The 27,516-nt window shown below is 34.7% G+C and overlaps 1 protein-coding gene across 5 annotated transcripts in view; it reads right to left on the bottom strand.

Moving 5' to 3' along the window:
* The window catches only part of TENM2 (teneurin transmembrane protein 2), a 3,238,122-nt gene extending 3,210,950 nt beyond the window's left edge, over window positions 1–27,172 (bottom strand). For all 5 annotated transcript variants that reach the window (XM_063604288.1, XM_063604290.1, XM_055112852.2 and 2 more), the window contains exon 1: window positions 27,128–27,172. The gene's annotated coding sequence lies outside the window, so the exon portion shown is untranslated. The remainder of the gene's footprint in view (window positions 1–27,127) is intronic.
* Window positions 27,173–27,516: the final 344 nt, after the last annotated feature.

Here is a 27,516-nt window from a genome sequence, read left to right as displayed (position 1 = left end):
AAATAACACCACTTGAATAACAGGAAAAATCTAATGCAGAAAATTTGCTGAGAAGTTATTTCCAGCTATAATACTATATACCTATAACTCTTTTTTAAAACCAGAAAGTTTATTATATTTCTAATGACTTTGTCTTTCTAAAAGTGAACTTTCATGTAAAAAGATTATAAAATGTTAAATAATCTATGCTGCTTTATATAGCCTATGATGAAGTATGGAGGTAAAGAGGGGTTAATTGATTAAAAATATTAGTTTTGAGTGGATGGTTACAGAGAATGTCAAAGCTTAGTTCTACTAAAAGACTCAGTGTCAATTTATACACTGTATTAAACAACATAAGTAGCATTAAAAATTAACAGCAACTCAGCATTAAGGCCTGATTTTATTGTCAATGAAGATGATAATTGGGAGGGTTTAAAATAAACTTTGCAATAAAGGAAACTATTTCATTACTTCAAGTGCTTCTCACGATATCGTGCTTTTGCTTAAACTTGTATTTAAAATTAAATTAATCACTACTAGCCAAAAAAAATGTGGCTCAAGGATAAAAGGTGTGTGGAACATGGTTGCATATGAGTTGAAAATTAGTGATGTTACCTATATAGACTGGTACGGCTTTTTTCTCCCCACAGTCCTAGGACTAAAGATGCCAGCCTGCTTATAAATTCTGAAGGAGTAGTTGAGATGTGGCAGTGGCAATTTAAAGAATGCCACTTTAAAGAAGATGGAGCCTTACTTGCCCAAGTGAAACAGCCAGCAAACAATCCTAAGGCAACCTGTTACCAATGTACAGATCTCTAAACACTACTTCCTTTTACCTTACATTTTATATTATGGGTATAATTAACTCCACATAACTGCAGGTTACACATCTATGGATTCAATCACAGATTGAAGATATTCAGCAAAAAAAATATTTTGTAAGTACATATACATATACATAATTATATTTTATGTACTTGATAATAATGTATTATAATACAACTATGTATTATTTATATTTCAGTATATGTATGTAGTAAAAATATATTCAGGAAAAGATATATATACACTCAAATACTACAACAATTAAAAAATACAAATTTTAAAAATATAGCAACTATTTGCATAACATTTACATTGTTTTAGCTATTATGTGTAATCTAGAGATGATTTAAAGTATATAGCAGGATGTGCACATTATAAGAAAATACCATGCTATTTTATATAACGGACTGAAGAATTCTCAGGTTAGTATCCGCTGATGGCCTCTCAACTAATCCCCGAGAATACCTAGGGATGACTGTATCTGTGTATACTACAAAGCTTGTAAAGAGCAATAGAGATCTTGTCCCTCAACTCCACTCTGTGTCTTTTTTTCTCATTTCCATTTCACCAGAATTAAAAAATATGTAACTATTATATTTTTCATATATTTTAAAATAGTATGCTTCTATTACTATGTCTTATTTTTATTATTAGATAATCAATGTTACTTGCAACATTTCTTGTATGTATTTTCTGAGTAAACAGAATATAGTATAGTGATTTTTAAGTATTCACCTTTCTCTACATTATCTGTTTCCTCCAATTTCCTTTTGTTTTTGCTGTCTTTTCAAATAGATTTTCTCTATTTTTGAATCTCTGATTGTTCATATTTAACAGTGTTGATTGTTCTATGTACAGAAGAAGCATTGTTTACTAGTTGGACTTCACAGTGGGGACATGTCACTTTGTTGAGAATTTTCTAAGATTTGGTATCTTAAACTCTTTTATATGGAGCTTCCTAGCTTCCAAAGGCTGAAATAGTATAATACTCTTCATTGAAGGGTAAGAGGTATCTAAGTCCCAATGTTCTGGGAGGCCCTATGCTTTGGGCATAATACCTTTTTGGCCAGAAGTCCCCCTTCTCATGACTTGGACAAGCAGAGACCAGCAGTACCATATATATAGGCTGGATGGGGAGGGCTGTGCCCAGACATTGGACCTATACTCTAGTTCTCTACTTTAGGGCACCTTTTTAACACCATTCGTGTGCTGTCAATCAGGTATCCTGAAGAAATCCAGGACACAAGCCTGTGAGGTCATCCAAGACCCATGGCTGGCCATGGTTCCAGGACAGCAGCTTTGCAAATTAATCACTCCCTCTGATCATCAAGATATTCCTATTACAGAATTATGTGAGATTGGGTCAACAGAACAGTGCCAAAATACTGACTTGGGGTGATTTTCACTCATGTCAGACATAGAATGAGACCAGATCTCTTGGCTACCAATGGTTTATCACTGACATGTGAGGTTGAACCTGTGTGTGGGCCCATGGCCTGGCCATGTTTCTATGATAGTGCTACCTATGTGCTACAGCCCCCAGTGATGATGGTGTGATGGTGTGTCAGCAGATGTTATTTACGCACATTTTTCCAGTGCTGTCCACACCCCAGCAGAGCCTACATCACCTGTCACGCGCCTCTACCTATCTTCTCCTAAAACTTTCCAGACTGTTGCTTCGCAGTCCAGTGGGCCCTTCCAATTAATAGTTTCTTTTGCTTCTTACACTCTCCTAGTTTAATTTCAAGCCATGCTGGACAAAAAAAAATAAACATTCCTTCTGATAGGGGAATGGCTCTTCTCACTGTGTTGAAGGGTCCCTTCCCCTATCCTCCCTGGTGATGGTGGAAGGCAGGTGTGTTGACCACATTCTAAGAACTTAGTGATTACAGCTAAAGAAGCTTATGAGAAGACAATTGAAAAGTGTGTTATCTTATCTGTATGTTATAAAATTCTAAATGGAAAATCTAATATGAAAAGGAAAAAAATAGCATTCACATTTTCCTATATACTCTGGGATTTGCATTTGTGCACATCAATGAAACACAGTAGAGTATAAAAGGCTGAATAACATGTCTAGGCAGAGGGCATCTAGATAACCTCAGATAATCTTCCATGACTCCTAGAACAGTAGCAGAGAGCAGCCAGGTGTTTTCCATGTTCCCTTGTACAGAGAACAGAAGTAGCTGGGAGTAGAGTGGGTAGATTTCAAACACGAAGAGACACTGTGGTCAGAGTGGGGCAAGGAGTTGTAACTTTTGTGAACTATGTGACAGAGAGCAAGTAATAACAAAATTTTTACTGTCTCTCATCCTGAGCGGATAATAGTCATCTAATACCAAATTCCCCAATTTCCTGAGTAATTTAAAGCAACTTCCCTTGAATACAGATATAATAGGAATGTGAGGATTACCGTGAGGATTATGTAGGAAAAAAAGGTTTAGCACCTGATTTGCCAAAGGCCACCTTGATTTGAGTGAGCTTAGAGTTTTGTTCTTGGGAATGCGGGCTTGATAAAAGTTCAAAATCATAACAGCATGTATAACAATAATGACAAATTTCTTGCACAACAGAGTAGGTCTGTACACAATGTAGAATCAGAAGAATGCTCTGAACCAACTATATATATATTTATATATATATTTATATATTTATATATATTTATATATTTATATATGTATTTATATATATTTATATTTATATATTTATATTTATATATTTATATATATTTATATTTATATAGATATTTATATATTTATATATTTATATATAATTTATATATATTTATAGATATTTACAGATATATATATAATTTATATATATTTATATATTTATATATAGATATATATTTATATATTTATATATAGATATATATTTATATATTTATATATAGATATATATTTATATATTTATATATAGATATATATTTATATATAGATATATATTTATATATTTATATATAGATATATATTTATATATTTATATATATTTATATATAGATATATATTTATATATATTTATATATGTTTATATATATTTATATATAGATATATATTTATATATGTTTATATATATTTATATATAGATATATATTTATAGATATTTATATATGTTTATATATATTTATATATAGATATTTATATACATATTTATATCTATATTTATATATAGATATTTATATATATTTATATATAGATATTTATATATATTATATATTTATATTTTTTATATATATTTATATATATTTATATATTTTTATATATTTATATATATTTATATATATATAGATGGCAGAGTTTAATTAACACAGAAAGGAGACGGGAATGGTGTTTGAATTGATGTGTGAAGAATGAGACAAGGAAATAGTTAAAAGATTACAAGTATGAGACAGGTTAGCAAGGTTCCCATGTGAATTTCTTCTGAGCTGGCCAGATTAGACATGAACAGGGAGTGTCTTAGAGGTTTAGAAGTTTCTGGTAAGACTTTGAAAAACTGACAAAAAAAAAGTGTTTCTGAAACACTGATATTAGTCCAAATTTTTATGTCACTCCCAAACTGCAGAGGGTCACACCTGCACTATTGTGGGTTATTCAGGTACACACAATAAGGTGAAAAGCTACAACGGGAACCAGGGTCCTGATTCTCAGTCACTTTGGTAGGGCAGACCACAATGACTTTACTAAATACTTTAATACATATCCTTGCTTCTGCTATTTAAAGGTACCTCTAACTATTATACACATTAGGTTTCAATATTATATTTAGCATAGTCTAAATATATAATTTATTCTGCATATTGAAAACAAGTGAAAAACATTGTCTTAAATAGGGAAATAGGATGTGGTTTGAGTAGAACTAAAGTCATGCATCTCATGATGTCCAATGAGAGACTAAAATATCCAGTTCCAAGCTTTGCTTAACTTTGAAATACCTCAACCCCAGAAGGATAAACAAGAAATTACTAGTTTAATGTTTCCATCTACAATATGTCTATTCAAGGTATTAACAACTATATTCTTTTAAACTATCAATAAATATTTTCCTTAAGAATAGAAAAACATATTACTAGAAGATGAAACACAAATTAAAGCCTTATTTCCTTTCTGCTTTTGGAGTCTTAGCAAAGAACTGTCAGGAGGTCTAACTTATCTCAAAAGAACAGGCTGATGCCAGCCCCTAGGTTCTGGAGGCTTCCCCTTTTTTATAACAAGGCTGCTTCTCTCACCAGGGGGCTCCCATTACTCCCAGTCTATAAGTATGTAAAGCACCACATGGACAGGACCGCTCCCTAGTGGCTCATTGGCCATGATGCATATACCATCCATGTCTGGACTAAATGGTGGAATAATTATATTTCACATGATGCATGTGCTCTATTTCTCTGCTTATAGGTTTTTTTTTTTTCCAACAAAACTTGCATAGCACTTGTGGTATGTATCTGTGACCCCTTTGTATGAAAATATGTTCACCCATGTGATCAGTACATGAATATGCTTTGGTGTCTATCATTGTTGAGTTTAAATTACGTCATCTCAAGCTTAAATTATGTCATCTCAAGCTTATCCATGGCAATCATTCCTATTGACTTCTCCTATGAGAGATAACTCATTCATGCAGTATTTAGATTGTAAATTACACAAGACAAGAACTGTTGATATTCAGTATGTAAATGCCCTAACTACACCACGCTAAGAATAATGCCCAGTCACTTCATTTCCTTTAAGGCACTTAATTTTGTACAGAAATGTTTGAAACAAAACTTTTACTCTAAAATATCGTACTGGAGTTCATATTGTCATATATGAAAATATCATTTGTGTGCACATTAAACTACAAACTAAACATGCAAAGTACATATAACTACCAGAAATCCAGTTTTTTGTAAAGCATATAGTTTGCATAAATTCATATATAGTTTATATGTAAATAAGTATATAGTTTATAAAAAGTATAAACAGAAGTTTATAGTTTTACACTTACACATTAAACTATTCTAGCTATCTAATACCTAGTACAACAATTGATTCAAGAACATATTAATAAAAAATACAAGTACATGGAGAAATTACTTGTAGATCCATTCTGACATGGAAGTGTATGAGTACAGTACACAGTGGGAGTCTTGTATCATGAATTTAACATGAAATGACAACCTCCAGAAGAGTGTATTATGTATCTCAAAATTAAAAATTCCTTGAAACAATGCTTACTATCACATAACAAATGAAAACTAAAAGACAACCCACACAATTTAGAACAGAAAACATCTGTTCTGTCTATTCTTCATGTAGAGTACATTACTGAAAATATAGGCCAATTAATTTCTTCTGTTAGCTTTTCACTTTGTAGGAATGACTTAGACTGCCAGGTTCTACTCAAGAAACTCACTGGTAAAAGCAAGGAAACATTTTTTTTTACTACTTCTCTGTTAAAAAAAAAAAAACAAAGACATAAAGGAGCTTAATTGTGCTCCTAAATTCAGCTCCTCTTCCTGACTTGATGTCATTGCACACGTATCTAGGCATCAGTCACTCATGCTTTAAACATCATTGTGCTTTCTGACTTCTCCATCTCATCCACAGATGGCATCCTGTAATGTTTTCTGTGAATGCCACCTCCCTTCCTTTTGTAATTGCCACAATCCCAGCTCATGTCAGGGCCAGCAAAACCAGCTTCCAACTGCTTTCCATTTTAGATCACTTCTTGAAGGTCTATCATCTCTGTTTTACTCCATTAAAAAATTTGGTAATTATGGCCAGGCACGGTGGCTCACACCTGTAATCCCAGCACTTTGGGATCACGAGGTCAGGAGATCCAGACCATCCTGGCTGAAACCCTGGCTCTACTAAAAATCCAAAAAAAAAAAAATAGCCAGGAGTGGTGGTGGGCGCCTGTAGTCCCAGCTACTTGGGAGGCTGAGGCAGAAGAATGGCATGAACCCGGGAGGCCGAGCTTGCAGTGAGCTGAGATCACGCCACTGACCTCCAGACTGGGTGACAGAGCAAGACTCCGTCTCAAAAAAAAAAAAAAAAAAAAAAAAAAAAAGTGGTAATTGCTCATACTAAGCACTGTCTGTGATGACAACCCCTAATATATGCAGCAAGTATTAACTTAGAACATTGTGTATTGCACTACTGGGCTAATAAAATTTTCACATGGTAAAACAACATAGTATATAGATGAGTTCAAAGGGTGAGATTAAGATGAAACAATATTTTAAGTTGCCTCCTAAACATGGTCACTAATTCATATTACTAATAATAGTGGACCATTATACACATACCAAATTTTCTTAATAATGCATTTTGGCCAACTTCAGACAAACTAGCTTATAGTTGTTTGCCCTCATTATGTTGGTGACCACAATTATAACAAGAATTATAGTCACCAACATAATGAGAGCAATTTGTTAATTAAAGTAGTACCATTACTGCTATTTTCTTGGTGGTTACTTGTCCTTGTATTATAATAATGAACTTTTTTTGGTAAGACATTCATCTGTTTGCGAAGATATGCTTAGTCAAAACTAGACAATATAATGTAGGAATCCACTGAGTGGACATAAATGGCAATAAGCAGCAGTGAACTGAAAGCTAGGAGTAGAGGTACATTGTCATTCCCGCGTGTGGTGAAATCAAACTTCCCCAAGGATGGTTTGCTGACCATATACAATGTGGGACCATGTTTCACACAGACCAAATCCCTGTGCCATATCCATTCACATATTTACCATTAAAAATCCTGTTATTTTAATATTGTAGATTACAAATATAAATTCTAACATTTTTTTCAATATCCCAATAGTTTACCTTGTCCAAACCTTGGCTATGTGCACAACACTTAAGAAATTACAATTCTTTTTTAAAAGTTTATTTTTACCAATATTAATTCTTATTTTAATGTCAACATTTATTTTAGATTCAATTCACAGGGTACATGTGCAGATTTGTGATCTGGGTATATTGCATGATGCTGAGGTTTTGGGTACTATTCATCCCATCACCCAGTTACTGAGCATAGTGCCCAAAAGTTAGTTTTCCATTTCCAGCCACAGTAGTTAGTTGTCTTTCCCTCCCCACCACCAGTAGTCCCCAATGTCTGTTGTTTCCATCTTTATGTCCATGTGTACTCAGTGTTTGGGTCCCACTTGTAAGTGAGAACATGTAGTATTTGATTTTCTGTTCCTGCCCTAATTCACTTAGGCTAATGTCCTCCAGCTGCATCCATGTTGCTGCAAAGGACATGATTTCATTCTTTTTTATGGCTACATAGTATTCTGTGGTATACATATAAAACACATTTTCTTTGTCCAGTCCACTGTGGATGGACACCTATGTTGATTCCATGTCTTTGCTATTGTGAATAGTGCTGCGATGAACATGCAAGTACATATTTCTTTTTTTTTTTTTTTGAAACGGAGTCTCACTCTGTCGCCCAGGCTGGAGTGCAGTTGCATGATCTTGGCTCACTGCAACCTCCGCCCCTCCAGGTTTAAGCAATTCTCTGCCTCAGCCTCCGGAGTAGCTGGGATGACAGGCACCCACCACCACGCCTGGCTAATTTTTTGTATTTTTAGTAGAGACAGGGTTTCACCATCTTGGCCAGGCTGGTCTTGAACTCCTGACCCTGTAAGAATGATGTATTTTCTTTTGGAGATATATCCGTTAAGGGGATTGCTGTGTCAAATGATAGTTTGGTTTTAAGTTCTTTGAGAAATCTCTGACTTGCTTTTAACAGTGGCTAATTTGCACTCCCACCAATAGTATATAAGTGTTTCCTTTTCTCCACAGCTTTGCCAGCATCTGCTGTTTTTTTTTTTTTTTTTTTGACTTTTTTTTTGAGACAAGGTCTTGCTCTATCACCCAAGTTGAAGTGCAGTGGCATGATCATGGTTCACAGCAGCCTCAACTTCCCAGGCTCAAGCGATCCTCTCGCTTCAGGGACAAAAGTGGGCATCCTTGTCTTAATCCAGTTCTCAAGGGGAATGCTTCTAGCTTTTGCCCATTCAATATGATATTGGCTATGGGTTTGTCATGGGTGGCCCTTACTATTATGAAGTATGTTCCTTTGATACCAAGTTTGTTGATGGGTCTTATTATGGAGGGATGTTGGATTTTATTGGATTTTTCTGTGTCTATTGAGATCATCCTATGGTTTTTGCTTTTAATTCTGTTTAAGTGGTAAATCCAATTTATTAATTTGTATATGATGAACCATCCTTGCATCTGAGGAATGAAGCCTACTTTATCATGGTGATTTAACTTTTTGATATGCTGCTGGATTTGGTTTGCTAGTGTTTTGAGGATTTTTGCATCCACATTACTCAGGGATATTGACTTGTAATTTTCCTTTTTTTATTGTGTCTTTGCCAGGTTTTGGTACTGAGCTGATGCTGGCTTTGTGGAATGAGTTAGGGAGGGGCCCCTCCTCCTCAATTTTTTGGAAGAGTTTGAGTAAAATTGATACTAGCCCCTTTGTATGTCTGGTAGTTTAAGCTGTGAGTTCATTTAGTGTGGGGCTATTTTGGTTAGTAGGTTTTGTATTAGAGATTCAAATTTGAAACTCAATACTGGTCTGTTCAGGGTTTCAATTTTTTCCTAGATGCCATCTTGAGATAGTGTGCGTTTCCAGGAATTTACCCATTTATTCTATATTAAAAATTGCAATTTTAAAGCACCAGTCTACTCAGATCCCTCTACTTCCTAAAAAAAATAAAATAAAGTGAGATTCTCCAACTGCTTTACCAAATTATTTTCACATTCAAGATTGTTCACATAATTCAAACCAATATTTTCAAATATGTACCCTTTGTTTTAATCACTTGGAAATACATGTATTTCTCAAATACATATATTACTAACCTATAGGTTTCTGTTCAAGCTATACCTTCCATATAAATTATTACTCCAAATCCAATTTCCACTAGTTCAAAATGACTCCTATTAAGAATCATCTCAAATATTATCTGAATCAACATTTTCTAGATTTGTTAAATGTATTAATTTCCAACTTAAATTTCAGTTTGGCTATATTTCTCTCTAACTGAGCACTGATTGAAAGACGGTTTGGATTAACGCTGAGCATGAGCGTTCTGTCAGCCTTAGGCAAGATGGAGTTGACAGGTGAAATGAGTTGGGATCTTTTTCTGGCCCCTATTAAAGCTGAGTCAAAAAAGGGTTGAAGGTCAATACCAGGAGCCCTTGGTTCAGAATTTCTGTAATGATGTGCCTTCAAAATACTGGTGCTCAGTGAACTGGACTCAAGTATGCCTGCTGATAAAATTGAATAACGGTGCTTTCTTCTCTGAATTATAAAATATATGTATTTTCCTTAACTTTAAGCTCTTACTTTCTTCCCCACAGATATTTTTTAAACCTTTGGTTCCACAATGTTACATGTACTAGAAAAGATAATTTCTTCCTCATTTTTTTTAGTAACTTAAGGTTGAAAATAGTTGTATGTCATTGTATTTCCTGAAGTGCACTATGATTTCTAGACATGAACACCTGTGACAGCCTATATTCTACAATAGTATCTTTCAGCATTTTTCTATACATGAACAGACAGTAAATGTTTTAGGCATTGTGGGCCACAGGGTGTCTACGCTCCAATGCTGTAAGTCATAAATAAGCAAATGAGCTGACTGTATTTCAATACATCTTCATTCACAGACTTTGAAGTATTAACAATACTCTTCACATGTCAAGAAATATTCATTATATTTTTTCCAATCATTTAAAAGGCTAGCTACAGCTAGCCTTAGCTCAAAGACTGTGCAAAAACAGGCAGTGGCCTAAATTTAAACCATTGCATTTAGTTTGCAAACTCCTGTGCTGGGTTATCAATTTTCAGATTGTGTTCTGTACTTCTGCCCTATGCACTAATTTGCAGAGAAAATTGGAAGTCAAGAGGGTAAGACGTCCTATCAGAGCATTAATACTTTTATTTGATTTTGTAATTTCGTGGATCCATGTAAGATTTTAGGTGGAAATAGGGTCCTATTACTTTTTTTCCTTTAGTTTTTTTTGGGGAGGAGTAGGGCAGAAACTATATTTCCAAAAGAAGAGAAACAACATAGGGATCGGAATAGGGTGAAGCCAAAAGCATAAATAAGAAATGAGAATAGGAGCTCCAACCACATTCTACCGAAATGGACAAAGGATGAATACATAAGTCCTAAGCCTATAGAGGAAGCAGAAATTCTTGGGGGCAAGAAGCCAACTCTAGTTCTAAGGCATTCAAAGAGAAGATGAGATATGAAAAAAATAGATGAAATATGAGGGTCATAAAGGGTAAAAAGTTTGAGAAACAAAAATAACGGCCTTGAAGATGAGAACAGTTGAATTCGTTAGGCATAGTTGGTTCAGTCAGAGTAGCTGGGCTAATTGAAGAAAGGAATGTGCATCTGAAAGAAGAGTGGCATTACTTGAAAGAGGAGCTTAGTTCACCACAGTATCTTGTTTAATTGAAGTAGCTAGGACAGCTGGAGAGACCTATGATAGAGTAGATGGGCCAGACAGAATAAGTGATTAGAGAAGCTGGGTATGGCAAAGTAGCTATAGTAGCAGAAGGAGTAACTGGGTAAACTGAAGTAGCTAAAGGAGTACCTGAAATATCTATATAATAGTTGTTGCAATTGCCTAGGAGTCATTTTATGAAAATAAACTTTTTGGTCAAAAAGTGAAAAAGGATCCATTAAAAAAAAAATAGGAATCCAAACCTTTCTATGCTTGGTTTCAAAAGGACTAAATTCTGGCATTTGGAAAATCTTTACTGCAATTCAATCTACAAAGACAATAAGCTCCTTGTATGCAAGCTGAAGTTTATTAATTATTATGTATTAATATTGGTGAGTATAACATATTGTAAAGCGACCAAACTGTTAGAACAATGTAAAGAAATCTTGTGCAAAAGGGTCCAATGTGATGCTGAACAAAAACTGCTAAGGAAATCCATTATTACAGTAATCAAATTGTAAGACTGAAATAGAATAAAAGATCCAGTTTTCCTACTTTTGTTCATATGGATAAGGATAATACTAAATGGCTATGAATCTTAGTTTCAAAATCTCCCTTACTTCTAATATGTTACAGGAAATATTCTCAAAGGTGATATATAAAAAGAGATACAGTTTGAATTTATAGGAGCAATTTCAATATCCTTTTATTTTCTAAATACTAACTGTGGTTTTTACAAGCTGGTAAAATCTACGAAATTACCATGTCTATTGTAATATGGTTGGAGATATCTTGGCTGAAGAATTGCTAAGTGACACACAGGAGAATCTCTTTTCTATTTGTGGTTAAAGGGAAGACAAAACACAAAACAAATCCACTGAATGCTTACTGGATTTTAAATCCTTAAAAACACTTTTTGAGTAACAAAATTGAGAAGCTCTGAATTCTAAAAATACATTTACTCTCTTAAAAATGCAAGGCCTGTTGATCAGGAGTTCGAGAGCAGCTTGACCAACATGGTGAAACCCTGTCTCTACTAAAAATACAAAAATTAGCCAGGCGTGGTGGCACGCACCTGTAATCCCAGCTACTCAAGCTACTCAGGAGACTGAGGCAGGAGAATGGCTTGAACCCGGGAGGCTGAGGTTGCAGTGAGCCAAGATTGCGCCACTGCATTCCAGTCTGTGCAACAGAGCAAGACTCCATCTCAAAAAAAAAAATATATATATATATATACACACACACAAATATATATACACATATATATACATATATATATACACACATATATATACACATATATATATATTCTCTTTCAAAGGTCAGTGAGCACGTAAGACTGACAGCTTTTAAGAGTGTTTCCATAGCTCATCTTCCAGTGGACTCTATTATGTCTCCTTAATATAGGCTAAAATGCAAAATAATAGTTTGTGATCATATTTTGGCTTTAGATTATTTGCCCTAAGGCTTAGATCAAGATGCAAAGCCAAGTCATTGAATTTAAGGTGAGATTTTTACCTTTGAGGTAACTACAGCAATTAACACCTCTACTGTTATTTTTTAAAATTGCCTAAACAGGACACCACAAAAATGTATATGTAACTCCTGCAAATGGAAGCATTCTTATGCATTTTCATCGAAATGCTATGTGATGTAAAAGGAAGTCATACTGCAGTCTCAGAGTCCAATTTAGTTTTTGACCAGGTGTTGTATTGAAAAATTATCCTTGAAAAAAATGAATGCTTCTTTCACAGATGCTTTTAAACAATGGAATATGCTCACACCTGGGGAGACAATGAAAGACAAACCTTAACTGATATTGCAATTTTTTGGGTGATGATCAAAATATATGAAACTGGTAGCCTCCAACTTACAAAATTCCCTTATGTATCACCAGTCTCCTTCCTCTTCTTTAGGCACACAATTCCCATTTCAACACCTGTCTTCATCTCACCCCTGCCAGAATGGCCATAATCAAAAAAATAAACAAAACAGATGTTGGCACGAATGTTGGTGAAAAGGGAACACTTTTGCACTGTTGGTGGGAATGTAAAAATAGGTACAACCACTATGGAAAACAGTGTGGAGATTCCTTAAAGAAATCTAGATCTACCATTTGATCCAGCAATTCCACTACTAGGTATCTACCCAGAAGGAAAGAAGTCATTATACGAAAAAGATACGTGGACACACATGTCTATAGAAGCACAATTTGCAATTGCAAAAATAAAGAACCAGCCCAAATGCCCATCAATCAACAAATGGATAAAGAAAACTAATACACACACACCCCCCCCCCACACACACTCACACCATAGAATACTACTCATCCATAAAAAGAAATGAAATAATGGCATTCACATCAACCTGGATGGAACTGGAAGACTATGATTCTAAGTGAATTGACTCAGGAATGGAAAACCAAACATCTTACGTTCTCACTCATAAGTAGGAGCTACTACGTTATGAGGACAGGCATAAGAATGACACATTGGACTTTGGGGACTCGGGGAAAGAAGGGGGAGGAGGAATAAAAGAGTACACATTGGGTAAAGTATACACTGCTTGGTGATAGGTGCACTGAAATCTCTTAAATCACCACTAAAGAACTTACTCATGTAACCAAACACCACCTGTTCCCCAAAAACCTATTGAAATAAAAAAAATAAAAATAACAAAAACAATAATTGCTATAAATGAAATGGTAAAGTTGGAAAAAGAGAAAACTAGGAGATTTGTGGATTCAGAAGTAGAGGTTAGTATTGCAGGTGGGACTGGGTGAGGTCAGCAATGTGGGCGGTAAAAGGAATTTACCAAAACAGTTGTACTCAAAGAGATATGTTGCGAGAGTGCAACAGGCAGCACAGCAGAGAAGGTGCTGTCTGCAAAGAGGCAGGGGTTAACCGGAAGTTTTACAGGGTCATGTTGAAGGGGCTATGTACAGAACGAGGTCAAGGTTGTGCTGCTGGAGCTTCATGTGCAACAAGGTATTCGGCAACAGGAGGTTGTGCCAGTAGTTTGCCTGTGATTAGCCATCTCTCAGAACAATTGTTCTACCCAACCTGGGGCACCTTCCTTGTTTTTGCTTACTTATCAGGACTCCACAGTGGAAAATAAAACAAAACAAATAATTTCGTTATGCCAAATATGTCAACATTCTGCCCAGGAAAATCCTTCCTCACAATTGAGAAATTTCCCTTTTCATTTAATGACATTTCCTGAGGGTCTGCTCATTAGACTTATCTCACTTAAACATAGTTCTTACTATTTAAAAATGGAATGAAGCCAGATAAATTGTTGTACCTATCAGTCATTCACTTATTTGTAGACATCATTTCAATAGATGGCTATATTTTGCCAAGTTTGAGATGCCCTAAAATTGCTTCAATTTTAGCGTATGTGTTTCAGATGAGGGGCATCATCTCTTGTTACTTAAATGGGCTTTTGGCCTTAGAGATGACAAATTTGGATAGAATAGTAGGACTGAAGGTTTAAAACAGTTGTTCTCAAAGTGTGGCTCTGGGCCAACAGCATGAGCATCAATTGGGAACTTGTTAAAAATGCAAATTACTGAGCCCCACCTTAATATATCACAACAATTTGTGAACCTACTATCTCAAAATGGAATCACTCATGTCAAGAAGCATTGAGCCCACAGTGACCCCCTCAAAGTGATAAACATATAAGTAATAGACTGAGTTAGGAAAGTAACACCTGTTTTTGCTGTGTACCATGGGAGACTTGAAAGGAACTGACAAAAGTGAAAGGTGGCTGAGATAATGAAAATAGACCCATCTGGGAGAATCATAAAAGTCAGGACAATGCCTTTTTTTGAGAGGCCTTAGGAGGGTCTGCCCAGGAGAACTCCGAGAGCTTCTCTCATCTTGACAGCTGCCACCAGAACTTCTACTTGGGAGAAACAGTGACCTCCTACTACCACCAGTATCTTCAGGCTTTCTGGACCCACTCGATTAATCTATTGGTGTGTTGGTCCCTTGAGCCACTGCTGTGGTTTATTATCACTCTGTTATTATTAGCTATGTGTTGAGTATTAATTGCATGATTGATTGTGTGTGAAAGCCTCACAATAAACTGCAAATTGAAGTATATATAATTGGCTATTGAGCCACTGTGAAACCTTACTGAGTAAGCACACCTGGGTGCCTGAACCTAATGGACATATCAATTGGCATAGTGGGTAACACATCCAGACCTATTGAATCCAAAATTCTGAGTGTTGGGGAGAGTAGAAACTGGAGTATAGCAAGCCTTGCAGGCAATTCACATGCTTATTTTTAAGAAGCACTAGTTTAGGGCAGCTTGAGAGCGCCAGTAGACTTAAAAAACAAAGCCCACTAGAAGATGGTTATGAATACAGAAAGCAGAAAAGGGTCAGCTTCCATTATTTCAAAAATGTGCCACAGATACATCAGGATATCAGCATATCCTAGCATGCCACACGATATTCTCCTTTGAGATTGTTATAGGATCCAAGAGGGTTAACTGAGGCAAATAGAGTGCTCTGATATAATATCCATCTCTGCTCTAACCACCGGAGTGTGCTATGTTGAGCCTACACCAGATCTTGCTCTCTCCTTGTCATGCCCAAATTATACTGTTCTCCACTAGAAAGATTAGAGTCAGAGACATTGCCAGCAGCTGTGGTATGGTCATTAAAACTCCTGCAGTCCTGCAGTGTCCTGGGGCTTCATCTCAGATGCCTGGTCTTGAGTATCTCCATCCCTTCAATTTTCATAATTACCTCACCTCAAGTCTATACTTTTGGCCTCATTGTGTCTTAGGCCAGAATTTGAGACAAATTCTCTCCTTGACTCTGAACTTCGTTTCTAGAACTCACTCAACTTCACTTCTTCAGCCCATGAGTAATTGAGGCCTTTACTCTGTTCTTGCCTCTTTGGATCTCTTCCGCTATGGCAGTTTTCTTTTCTTAATCAAAATAACTTCATTGATTCCATTGCAGCCAACCAGGCATGGCCAAGATGTCATTCTCTCCATAGGTTCTCCACTCAGCTTTTACCTCTAGCTTCCCCAGCCCCCATCCTATCCTACCTATTACTCATCACCCTTTTAGTAACTACAGATAGTTTATTTCTAGACCAAGCACTAGCCCATTTCTATAGGAATTAGCTGATCTCTCCCATCTATCAGCTAATCTAACTGCCTATTCAAATGTGTACTGGTACCACCCTTATTGCCCTTATTGATGTTAATACTTATAGCCAAGGATAATTATCTCAAAACAATTAGGTAATCTTAAAAAAAAAAATCTTGTCTTGTCTTCCTTTACTTCCCTGAATACACACATAGTATACTATACTATGGCATACATATTCCCATTGCAATGCCTACTCCCAAATAAACATCATTTTCTTGTAGAGATTTTTCCTGTTATTTAGGTTGACAATAATGTAATTACTTATTTAATCACAACTATAATATATGCTATGAGGAGGAAATGTGAGATGTAATGAAAGCTAAAAGAGAAAGCACCGAGCCATATTTAGCCTCCAGGAAAGCTTCCATGAAAGTGAGAGTTAAGCTGAGACATCTGAAACATGAGTGGAAATTGCCTGGGCAGGGGTGAGTATTGGGTAGGAGGTGTGGTATTCCAAACAGATGGAAGAACTTGTGCAAAGACTCTGAAGCAGAAATTAGCTTCCTGCCTTCACGGCACCAAAAGAAGGGTCAGAATGTAGAGACTGAGAAGGAAACTGGAAAAAGATGATATGATATTTAAAGGCAAGGAGGAGATCATGTATGAATTTATAGACCATGGACAGGTTTTAATATTTATTCCAGTGTAGCTGGGAATCATCTATTCCTTGCTATTCAAAGTACCATGCATGGAGTAATAGCACTGGCATCATCTGGGAATTTGCGAGAAATATAGAATCTCAGACTCCATCCCAGAGTTGCTAAACCAAGATCACTTTAGCAATAGTCCCAAGTGGCTTCAATGCATATTAAAATATTAGAAACAAAAGATTTAAGCATGGGAGTAACATCACTTAATTTAGATTTTGTTAAGATAGTAGCTGTATGGACCACAGACTTGGCAGGGGGTGGGAAAACAGTATATTAGGAAAGATAATTAAGAGTTTATTACATTAATTCATCAGAAAGATAATGTTATCATGGACTAGAGAGGTGTCGGCAGAAGTGATGGGTTTAAAATATATTAGAGAAGTTAATTTCAGGACCTTTGATTTACAAGGAAAGATGAGGCTGAATGTCATTCCAAGGTTTCTCATTTGATGATTGGATAAACAATGTTATCACTGACAAGAGATACTACTAAAGGAACTGATCTGGGGAGAAATGTCATGAATTTACTAGTGGATGATGTCAGCTGTATACAAAATGCCATCTTACAAAAAGAAAAAAAAATCTGGCTGGGTGCGTTGGCTCATGCCTGTAATCCCAGCTACTCGAGAGGCTGAGGCAAGAGAATCACTTGAATCCAGGAGGCAGAGGTTGCAGTGAGCAGAGATCGAACCACTGCACTCCCACCTGGGCGACAGAGCAAGACTCCATCTCAAGAAAAAAAACGAAAGAAAAAGAATGTAATATTTAAAGATGATTTTACTGTGTAAAAAGTGGTGTTCCATTTATTATCTTAGCCCTTTGTGTTATCATCTCAATGAATTACTGTTAGTTACAAATTTGGTTAGCCCTATAGAAATCAAATGCACCCACCTGACCAACACCATGAAACCCCGTCTCTACTACAAATGCAAAAATTAGCCGGGCGTGGTGGCAGGCACCTGTAATCCCAGCTACTCAGGAGGCTGAGGCAGGAGAATCACTTGAACCCAGGAGATGGAGGTTGCGGTGAGCCAAGATCGTGCCATTGCACTCTAGCCTAGGTGACAGAACAAGACTACCATCTCAAAAAAAAAAAAAAAAAAAATCAAATGGATCTATTAGAGTAGTAAAGTTGTAAATAGTTCCCAAATCTTCCGACTCTAATTTTTTTGCATTTCTATTATGCTATCCTACCAGCACTACGAGGATTTAGCCATAGTACTGTAATAGCAGAGGAGTTGTCAGTGGTTGTCTGAGGAGTACCATGGTTTCACCAGTTAACAGTACTGGTGGGGATCTCATGGGGATTCTGCAGGGGACCAGAGAAATGATGTGATTGAGGTTGGTTAGCCACTACCTTGTTTCAATAAGAACAGAGCAGCTTATCTGTTTTCAAGTTAAATCATTCAGAGAAATGATTTAACACTTTAAAAGCTATTTCAAAACTACTGCAGTAAATACTGCCAAAAGAGGCATGAAGTAGATAAGTAGTTTTCATATACCAAGGATCTTGCTAGGTGCTGGAAATAGAGTAGATCAACAAGAACTTTATCTATCTGTAACTTTTAATTAAGTAAAGGAAGCTGAAAATATAAAATAAATAAAACTAAATAAAGTAATTGCTGATAGGTATAAGTACTATAGACAAAAAGAAAGGAGAGGAAACAAAAGAGTGTTGGAATAAAGAATTACTTTGAGTAGGGAAGTGGTCTGGGAAGTCTTCTAGAAGGAGTTCAAGACCTGAAGGATGAGATTCAACGGCAAGCTAGGGTAAGAACTTTCCTGCAAGGAGAAGAGCAAATGCCAAGGTGCAAAGAAGCAAGAGTTCTGGGAGCAGGCAGATCAGTCAGAGGGCTATTGCCAAAACAAAGAGGGTGCTCACCTAAACTGGGATGCTGGCAATGAAGACAGAGCAAAGTGGATACCTCTATGCTTTAGATAGAACTGACAAGATGCACTGATGAAGATGACATCCACGTAGAGAGGTTGAGTTGGGCACATAATCTCAATCAAACTCAGGAGCTAAGTCAGGCCTGGCAATGTAACAAACAGATGATGTTTAGAATCCATGAAATTGGATGAGGCATCTAGTGAGAGAGTTTGGCTAAAAAAAAAAAAAAAAAAGAAGAGGCCCAGAAACAAGCACTGAGTTACTCCACAGTTTTGAGTAAAAGCAGAAGAGAAACTAGCATAAATAAATAAAGCCATGGAAAACAATTTTATTTTCTGAGTCATTCATATACAGCATGTGTTCCTTTTTAATTAATGAACAGTGGATTTTATAATTATTTAGTACTATTTCAAAACTTGAAATAGGTAATAGAGAATCTTATCATTAAGAGACTTTTAAAACTTCTAAAATATGTAACTGTTATCAACTTTCCAGTTTGTATATGCCTTATACGACAGCATAGTTGTATAATCTATTGCATAGTTGTTATTTCATGTCATGTACTTAAAATTATTTCCTGATTGTAATAATCAACATGATATTTCTAAAACTACAATTTATCTGACAATATTACATAAGTAAAGATATTTTAAAGACATTGTACTTTATCTTTTTAATTGTATTTTAAAAATATTAAATATTTCATAATTTATAGTAATTGTTTTCATAATTTATAGTACATTTATTCATATCCATTATTTTAGCTTTACTGTTAATCACTTTTAAGATAATTTTTATGTTATAAAAATGCAATAAGTACACAAGAATAAAAACAGAAAAGTAACCAACATTGCACGTGAAGACGGACATTGGTAAAGAACTGTTGCAATAGTGTAGGGTTGTAAACGTTACCAAAGAGCAAGGGAGAAAGCTAACGCCTAGGTACCGTGCTCATAGCAGCTATCTAACATGTGAAAAAAGACTGTCACAAGTACTGAAACTTCCATCACTAACAATTATCAACCCAGCAATTTCAGAAGTATTAAGAATATTAGAAGGGGAACAAATTACCTAAGAGTGAATACAAATGGAACAAAACAAAACAGGGTACTAATTGTCCAGATATGTTTTCTTGAAATACATTCTTTTTATTTTGTGCTTGAAGGAAAATATTTTCATGTATATCACCCCAAAATCTAGTATCAGAAATACAGAAGATTGAATATTATAAAATTGAAATAATAGGAGTACATGACAAAATTATCTTACATGACTCTATGGTTTGTTTTGATTGATAAATTTATTATTACTGGAATAAAATTACTAACACTTTTTATTTAAATGTGTACTTAGCACTCATAAGTTCAGTGCTAATAGAATAATTTTAGGTTATGTGATTGCTAGTTGGCCAATTTACTTTGCTAAGTTGGAGAAGGAAAAAAAAAACACAACAAAACATGTTGATTTCACTTTAGGACATTATGTCTGACAACATTCTTTCATAATGGAAATAAACTGAAAAAAATTATTGATGCTTTTTCAACAGAGCAAAAATGACTATTTTTCTTTTTCTTTCTTTCTTTTTTTTCTTTTTCTTTTTGAGAAGGAGTTTCACTGTTGTTGCCTAGGCTGGAGTGCAATGGCATGATCTTGGCTCACTGCAACCTCTGCATCCCAGGTTCAAGTGATTCTCCTGCCTCAGCCTCCCAAGTAGCTGGGATTACCGGCATGCACCACCACGCTGGCTAATTTTGTATTTTCAGTAGAGATGGGGTTTCACCATGTTGGTCAAGCTGGTCTCGAACTCCTGACCTCAGGTGATCCACCCACCTCGGCCTCCCAAAGTGCTGGGATCACAGGTGTGAGCCACCACGCCCAGCCAAAAATGACTATTTTTCAAAGCGATCCTTCTTTTGCGGATATGTGTATTATGAGTTCCTAAACATTTCAAACCATGTACAACTGAAAAGGGAAGCAACAGACACTAGTTGCAGCTTCTCCCTGGAACATCGCTTTGTAAACTTCAAGACAAATTGAAAGCCTGAAATTTACAATTTTGTTTCTCATAGTTTTCAAATAACTTAGTGAGACCCAAAGTAAGAAAACCTCCCAGAGAAGCTAATGATAGAACCGCAGCATAACATGAAAAATGGCAGGATTGTTTGTGTTAACGTTCATAGTTCACTAAAATCTTATAAAACTTTGTTAACTTATTTTTAATGTAAATTCCAGAATTTTAGTGCTTACATAATATTTAGTGTTATACATGTATGTGTGTCTGTGTGTGTGTGTGTATATATATATATATATACTTTTTTTTTTTTTAACGAATCAGAACCTCTCATCTAGTGCTTGGAAAAAAATGGAACAGTCAACTTTTTTAAAAAAAATAAGTTCTAATGTGAAACTATTTCAGTGTATTATAGTGTTCTGCAATAGAACCTAGAGAACTAACACATTTGTAACACTGGTTTCATAGGCAATATGATTATTAGTACCAATTATCAGTCTAATTAGTACCAATGATCAGTCTAATGCACAAACATTAGTAATATAACCTGTTTGTATTTTGGAGGGCTTTAGAACTTTTCAAGAGTTTAGTAATGTGTTTATATGCATTAATTTTAAAAATTAGTAGATATATAGAGGAAAAGAGGTAAATAACTGAAAAAATAAAATAAGACAGATGAGGGAAATGCTGTAATACTTAAGTGGGTTGGAAGAACAACAGAAAGCCAACTTCAAGAACACAAACGTTTTTCCACCATATGGAAGACACATAATTTCTCAGCCATAAGGAAGAGATAACAAGAGAAAAATGTTTAATATACGTTGGGAAAAAAAAAAGAGAAAGTTAGATTAAATGTTTACGGAAATTCCTCTTATAAGACTGCCCCAACTTACTAGGGTACATACAATTTCTGTGGAGCTATTTAAGAAATGTAGGAAGAATCATCTCAAATTGGAAGGTAAAAATGTGTGTAGATAAATCCTTTTCTTTCAATTCTTCTATCTTATTGTTTTGATTGTTTCCTTTCAGATCCCAAAACTATTATAAATGAATTATGAGAATTTAGTAATTTCTGCTTCAGTAGTCATAATTTTTACTTATTTTGATTAATGCCCATTAGTCATCATTCATCCTCTGTAAAATTAAACACATATAGAGAACACAATGCTTCTTAAATACTGTATAACACATTTTTTTCAAAGATGTAATATAGAAAGAAAACTTCCATTTTATTTACAAAAAAATCACATGAAATATACTGAATAATTTGTTTGAAATCAGCAGTTAAATTATTGTGTAATGTTTACTTGTGAAACAAGGATTAAATAGTAGTTTCATCATTGTGCTACAACTAATTAAAAATGTCATTCAAGAGGCTTTCAGAGTGAATTATTGATCTAATAAATATATTTTAAGAGACATTCATAAATAATGCTTGGAATACTCATAGCATACCAGATAAGGTATTTCAGTAATGGTTTTAGGTATGTTTTTCTTTTCTTTTTTTTTTTTTTTTTTTTTTTTTTTTTGCTTTTTGTTGTTGCTAGGGTGACCTTTACTTTCTATTACCATTAGTAAACATTCTGTGAGTATCAATCTCAGATGGGTCTCTAGAAGTGATACATTTCAATGAGTCATAAAGGCTGCAATTGTTCAAATCAACTTCAAAACCACAATAAGGCTTTAAATTAGCCAGGCGTGGTGGTGTGTGCCTGTACTCCCAGCTACTCCAAAGGCTAAGGCAGGAGAATCACTTGAACCCAGGAGGCGGAGGTTGCAGTGAGCCAAGATCATGCCACTGAACTCCAGCCTGGGCAACAGAGTGAGACTCTGTCTCAAAGCAAAAAAATTACAAACTTTGAATTTGAGGAAACAATGAGAGGGTGTGATAAAAGTCAAGCATGATAAAATAGGAAAAAATTAAAACCGTGAATCTATACAGGAATGACCTTTTACTTTTTTTGGAATCAAGTTATTTCTTGGAGAAGCATATATGTGATTGTTATGATTGTACTGATTAGAATTTTTAAGTTATCTTTTCAATTGAAATCATTTTCAACTTTTAGAGCAAATAAATTGATTCTAAGTTCAAATATAAACAATTTAAAAGCAAAAGCTTTTGTCATTTATCAAATTAAAATAATGATTAATTTGCTTGCACATAAAACTACCTCAAATCTCATACGTTAGCCATAGGGTAATATCTGGAAGAATAGCTCAGGTAACTAACAAAACCTGATTCATATGTCAAGTTAACAAACATTGACAAGAAGGAATGCCAAAGGGGATTAGTTGACCTAAGTGGTTCAAAATTTGTAGTCTTTTATTCTCTCATTGCTTTTAGGAAAATACATCAACAACAAATTATTTGGGGAAAAATGTGTTACAAATTAAACAATCATAAAGAAATGAGATCTGTAAGATTTAGAGTGAGAGTTGCTCATGAGTGATGAATTTTTTAAATTATAGTTCCTCAATTTTAGGCTCAAATTGTGGGAAAAAAATCATGAAAGGGGAGAAATAATGTTCATCATTAGAGTAAAAGGGAATTTGCACATGAGGCTACATATTTAGAGCCCTCAAATGAATTAATAAATGCATTTTTTATTGTTTTGCAGGATCAAGAGTTGTCAAGAAAATAAGGACTTGCAGCTATCTATATTTTTCAATACAAAATTTTTGTTAGCAATATTTTTTTAAAGAAACAATATTGTAATTAAATATCTTTTATGCTGGCTATCAATTTTTACATATATTTTACTGGCAAAAGTATGTCTTTGTCTGGCAGAGCTAAAAAAGAAAACACAAACCTGGGAAATCAATAATTTTGAAAATACCTTAAGGTTGGATAACATAATTTGAAATCCCACCATTTAGCCTTAAGGGCTTGGAAGAAATCACAAAACTGAGTTTCTATATATCAGAACAATGATCAAATAATCAAACATTGCCATAAGGGTTGCCTATATTATTATTTATGTAGTTTGTCTACAAATCAATCTCCAACTTATTAGTCAATAATTATATTCAGATGTCTTTTTCCCCATTTTCAATAGCAGTAAAGATAATGAAAAAATTAATACATAAAAATGTTTAAGAATCACATAAGGAATCATTTGAAGACTTATTTTTGACAATACATTTGCCTTCTTCAAAAAGAGAAATGCATAACACGAAGCATTTAGGAAAATAAATAAGAACACAGAGAACAATGACAAGTCCAACAGTAAAATGAAATGTACTTAGAAGGTTTCCCTCCACTGGAGAAAACTGCTTACACAGTAATTCATCAATCATGATGAGAATTAGTTACAAGTTTCTCTTAGCTGATGTCTCACCTAAAATACATGAATTTCATTTAATCTACTTAAATACGACATTTTTATTTGAAAAGCTATACACACTCACAACATGGAGTGAAGTTCAAGTAAGATTATTCCAAATTTCTAATAATTCAAAATTGTATTGATGTTTCATCTAAATAAATCTTAGTGTGTTATACTGGAATTTGAGTATAGCCATAATTGGTCAAATTATCTCTGAATCCGGTAATAATTTATTTTGTCAAGTGTAAATTCTTTTAAGTTATTTTTCAAATTTATTCATTATTTAGCAACCTTCAAGTCATATCAGAGTATTAAACATATTTCTACAAAACACCTAGTAGGTATTTTGCCCATAACAAAAGGCAAATTGGAATTAAGTTCCTAGGGACATATGAAAACAATTTTATAATACTTATATGCAACTTGTACAGTATTATAACTGCATATTTCTTAACGTTCTGCTTTCCAGTAATTCACCTTAATTTAATAAAACTAATACCAAACTGTGCTGGAAGGCTTTCTTAGGAATGATATCACTTTAGGTTTATTCATTTCATCCCTTTAACACAAATATATATCACTTATATATAAATTGTATTAAATTGGGCATTTGTTTAACAAAAATATAACGGAAATATCCTCTAGCTAGCAGAAGTAGAATTTATTGCATGACAACAATCCAGAGTGTGATCAGGACATTAAAAAAACAGGCAACCAAGGCAGACCCTCACCGCTACCAGCTCACCTTCTAAAAATGATTTGGCACACTTCTGAGCCTGTGTCCCTATGGAGCGGGTCTAGAAGGCTGTAAAATATTATGTCTTTTACACAGCGTGCAGCTAACTGGTTCAGAAACGAAGTAAAGACAAAGTAATAAAAGTAGAATGCTAGTCTTTAAAAGGCAGTTCTTAGTAATGCTTCCCTTTGGCAATTTTTAGGTTTTTACTTTAACAGTTAAGTGTATAAAGACATAATTTTGTGTATAGCATGTAGCACATGAGAGCTTTCTTTGCAGTCGAGTCTCCGTAGAGAATTTACAGAATCTTCTTCAGTCAATTGCAATTCTTATGTTCCACATGGTTACAACATTTTTATTTCATTAACACCTAATTTACAAGCACAAACCATTCTAAATGTATCAGAACAGATGTAGGAAATAATTATAATTTAGATTGAAATTTTCATCTCCTAGTCACATAATTTTAACTCATCTATCTTAAGAAAAAAAAATCAAGAGGATTCTAAAAAGATTAAAAAGCTCTCCAATTTAAATAAAGAGGTGCCAAATTTAAGTTTTTATTTTATTTCAATTTACCTGTTACTGCACAGATGTACCCTACCTGCTGTATCGAGCTATACAGTTATAATGGTACATGTGCTGCACTGATATGACAATCTGCACCAATTTGAATACAGTTTTCCATGGAGTCTCCCTTTATAGCCCTTGGACATTTCGTTTAATGCTTTGAGAGCTCTTTAAAATTTCTATTCTATCTTCTAGAGAGAAATCAATCATTTTACTTGGTTGACTTGACATTTAATTTGCTATGTATAAAAATAAATATGAAAGGAAAATAATCTGCCATTATACAAATACTAAAATAATGTTTGCTATCATTTACCAAATCCAGTCCACTTGGTCAAAATAATAACAAAGCCTCACCTCCTACCCGTGAACAGGCTTCGTTGCTTAACTACATGGAATAACCACTTGCTCTGGCCTTAAATAGACACACACCTTATGATTTAGATGTGCTAAACTGATCCTCACTCAGCATTAACTTTTAGCTCCATGTAGTCAGCATGTCCCATCATTTGTTCCCATTGGCCTTATAAACAAATCTGAATGATAAGAGTATATTCTCAGGCATAAAATCTAATAAAGATGTTTGCCTGAGACTGTCTTCTGCCTCATTTTCAATCCATCTCACCACATTTTGATTCATGGTAGCTTACATTTACTCCACTTCCTACTCATATTCTTGTCTTACTAAGTAACTGGTAAACTAAGGCCACTGAAAAGCCACTCTGCATGCTTGGCTTCCCATCGTCTGCATGGGCTTTGACAGAATTATCCTTATGAGATACTCAATATTAAGCAAGTACATAATAAAATTTACAGTATTTTGCAATAAAAATTAATCTTTGATTTTTCTTCATTAGTGTATTAGTTTGTTTTCATACTGCTGCCTAAGACTGGCTAATTTATAAAGGAAAGAGATTTAATTGACTCACAGTTCAGCATGGATAGGGAGGCCTCAGGAAACTTACAATCATGGCGGAAGGCGAAGGGGAAGCAAAGCACCTTTTTCACAAGGCGGCAGGAATGAGAATGAACGCAGGAGGAACTACTAAACACTTATAAAACCATCAGATCTCGTGAAAACTCACTCACGCTCAGGAGAACACATGGGGAAACCGCCCCTGTGATTCAATTATCTCCACCTGGTCTCTCCCTTGATACGTGGGGATTACGGGAATTACAATTCAAGATGAGATTTAGGTGGGGACACAAAGCCTAACATATCAATTAGCATATACTCATTAGGTATCTGAAAATGACGCAGATGAAGAAAAAACAAACTTTCATTTATTCAAAATCTTAGCATTTCATAATTTCAGGTGATGCCAAAGAAATTTTTAAAGAGGGGATATATCTGTCTTAGGAAAGCTCGTCTCAGTGACAGTGGGATTGTTTCTCATAATTTAAATTTTGAATAGGTTAACTTTCTCAGAAGAGGCCCTTTTATTGTGCTTTGTATAGGTAGCTCCGAACAAATGGAAACAGAAAAGATGAAAACATCCTTACCTTAAGGGAAATTACTGCAGGTCTTACCCCCAGACTTCATATATCTGTAACATAAAAGAAAGACATCCAAAAGTTATTTACATAATTTAAAGCACCATTTTCTTCAAGTAAGCAAAAATTGAGACATTGCACTCTCTTTTCAGCAATCGGGGTGAATTTTTAGTGGAGAAAACAGTAGGAAGATATCATCACAGAGATGTTTCACTGAATAAGAATAAATAAAGGATAACTAGAAGATAATAATTAGGGTATTCATGAGACAAAAACATGCAACAGAAACTGAGCCTCAGAGTTTCAGATTGTGGTAGAGCAGATTTTGTAGTACAAAGTAATTTTACTTACCATTAAGATCAACTTGAATTCCCATATATTCATATCATATAATGTAG

Source organism: Pan paniscus, chromosome 4 (assembly GCF_029289425.2).
Source record: "Pan paniscus chromosome 4, NHGRI_mPanPan1-v2.0_pri, whole genome shotgun sequence".
Lineage (NCBI taxonomy): Eukaryota > Metazoa > Chordata > Mammalia > Primates > Hominidae > Pan > Pan paniscus.
Note: the sequence above shows the minus strand (reverse complement) of the source record. Positions and strands in the feature narration are given on the sequence as shown.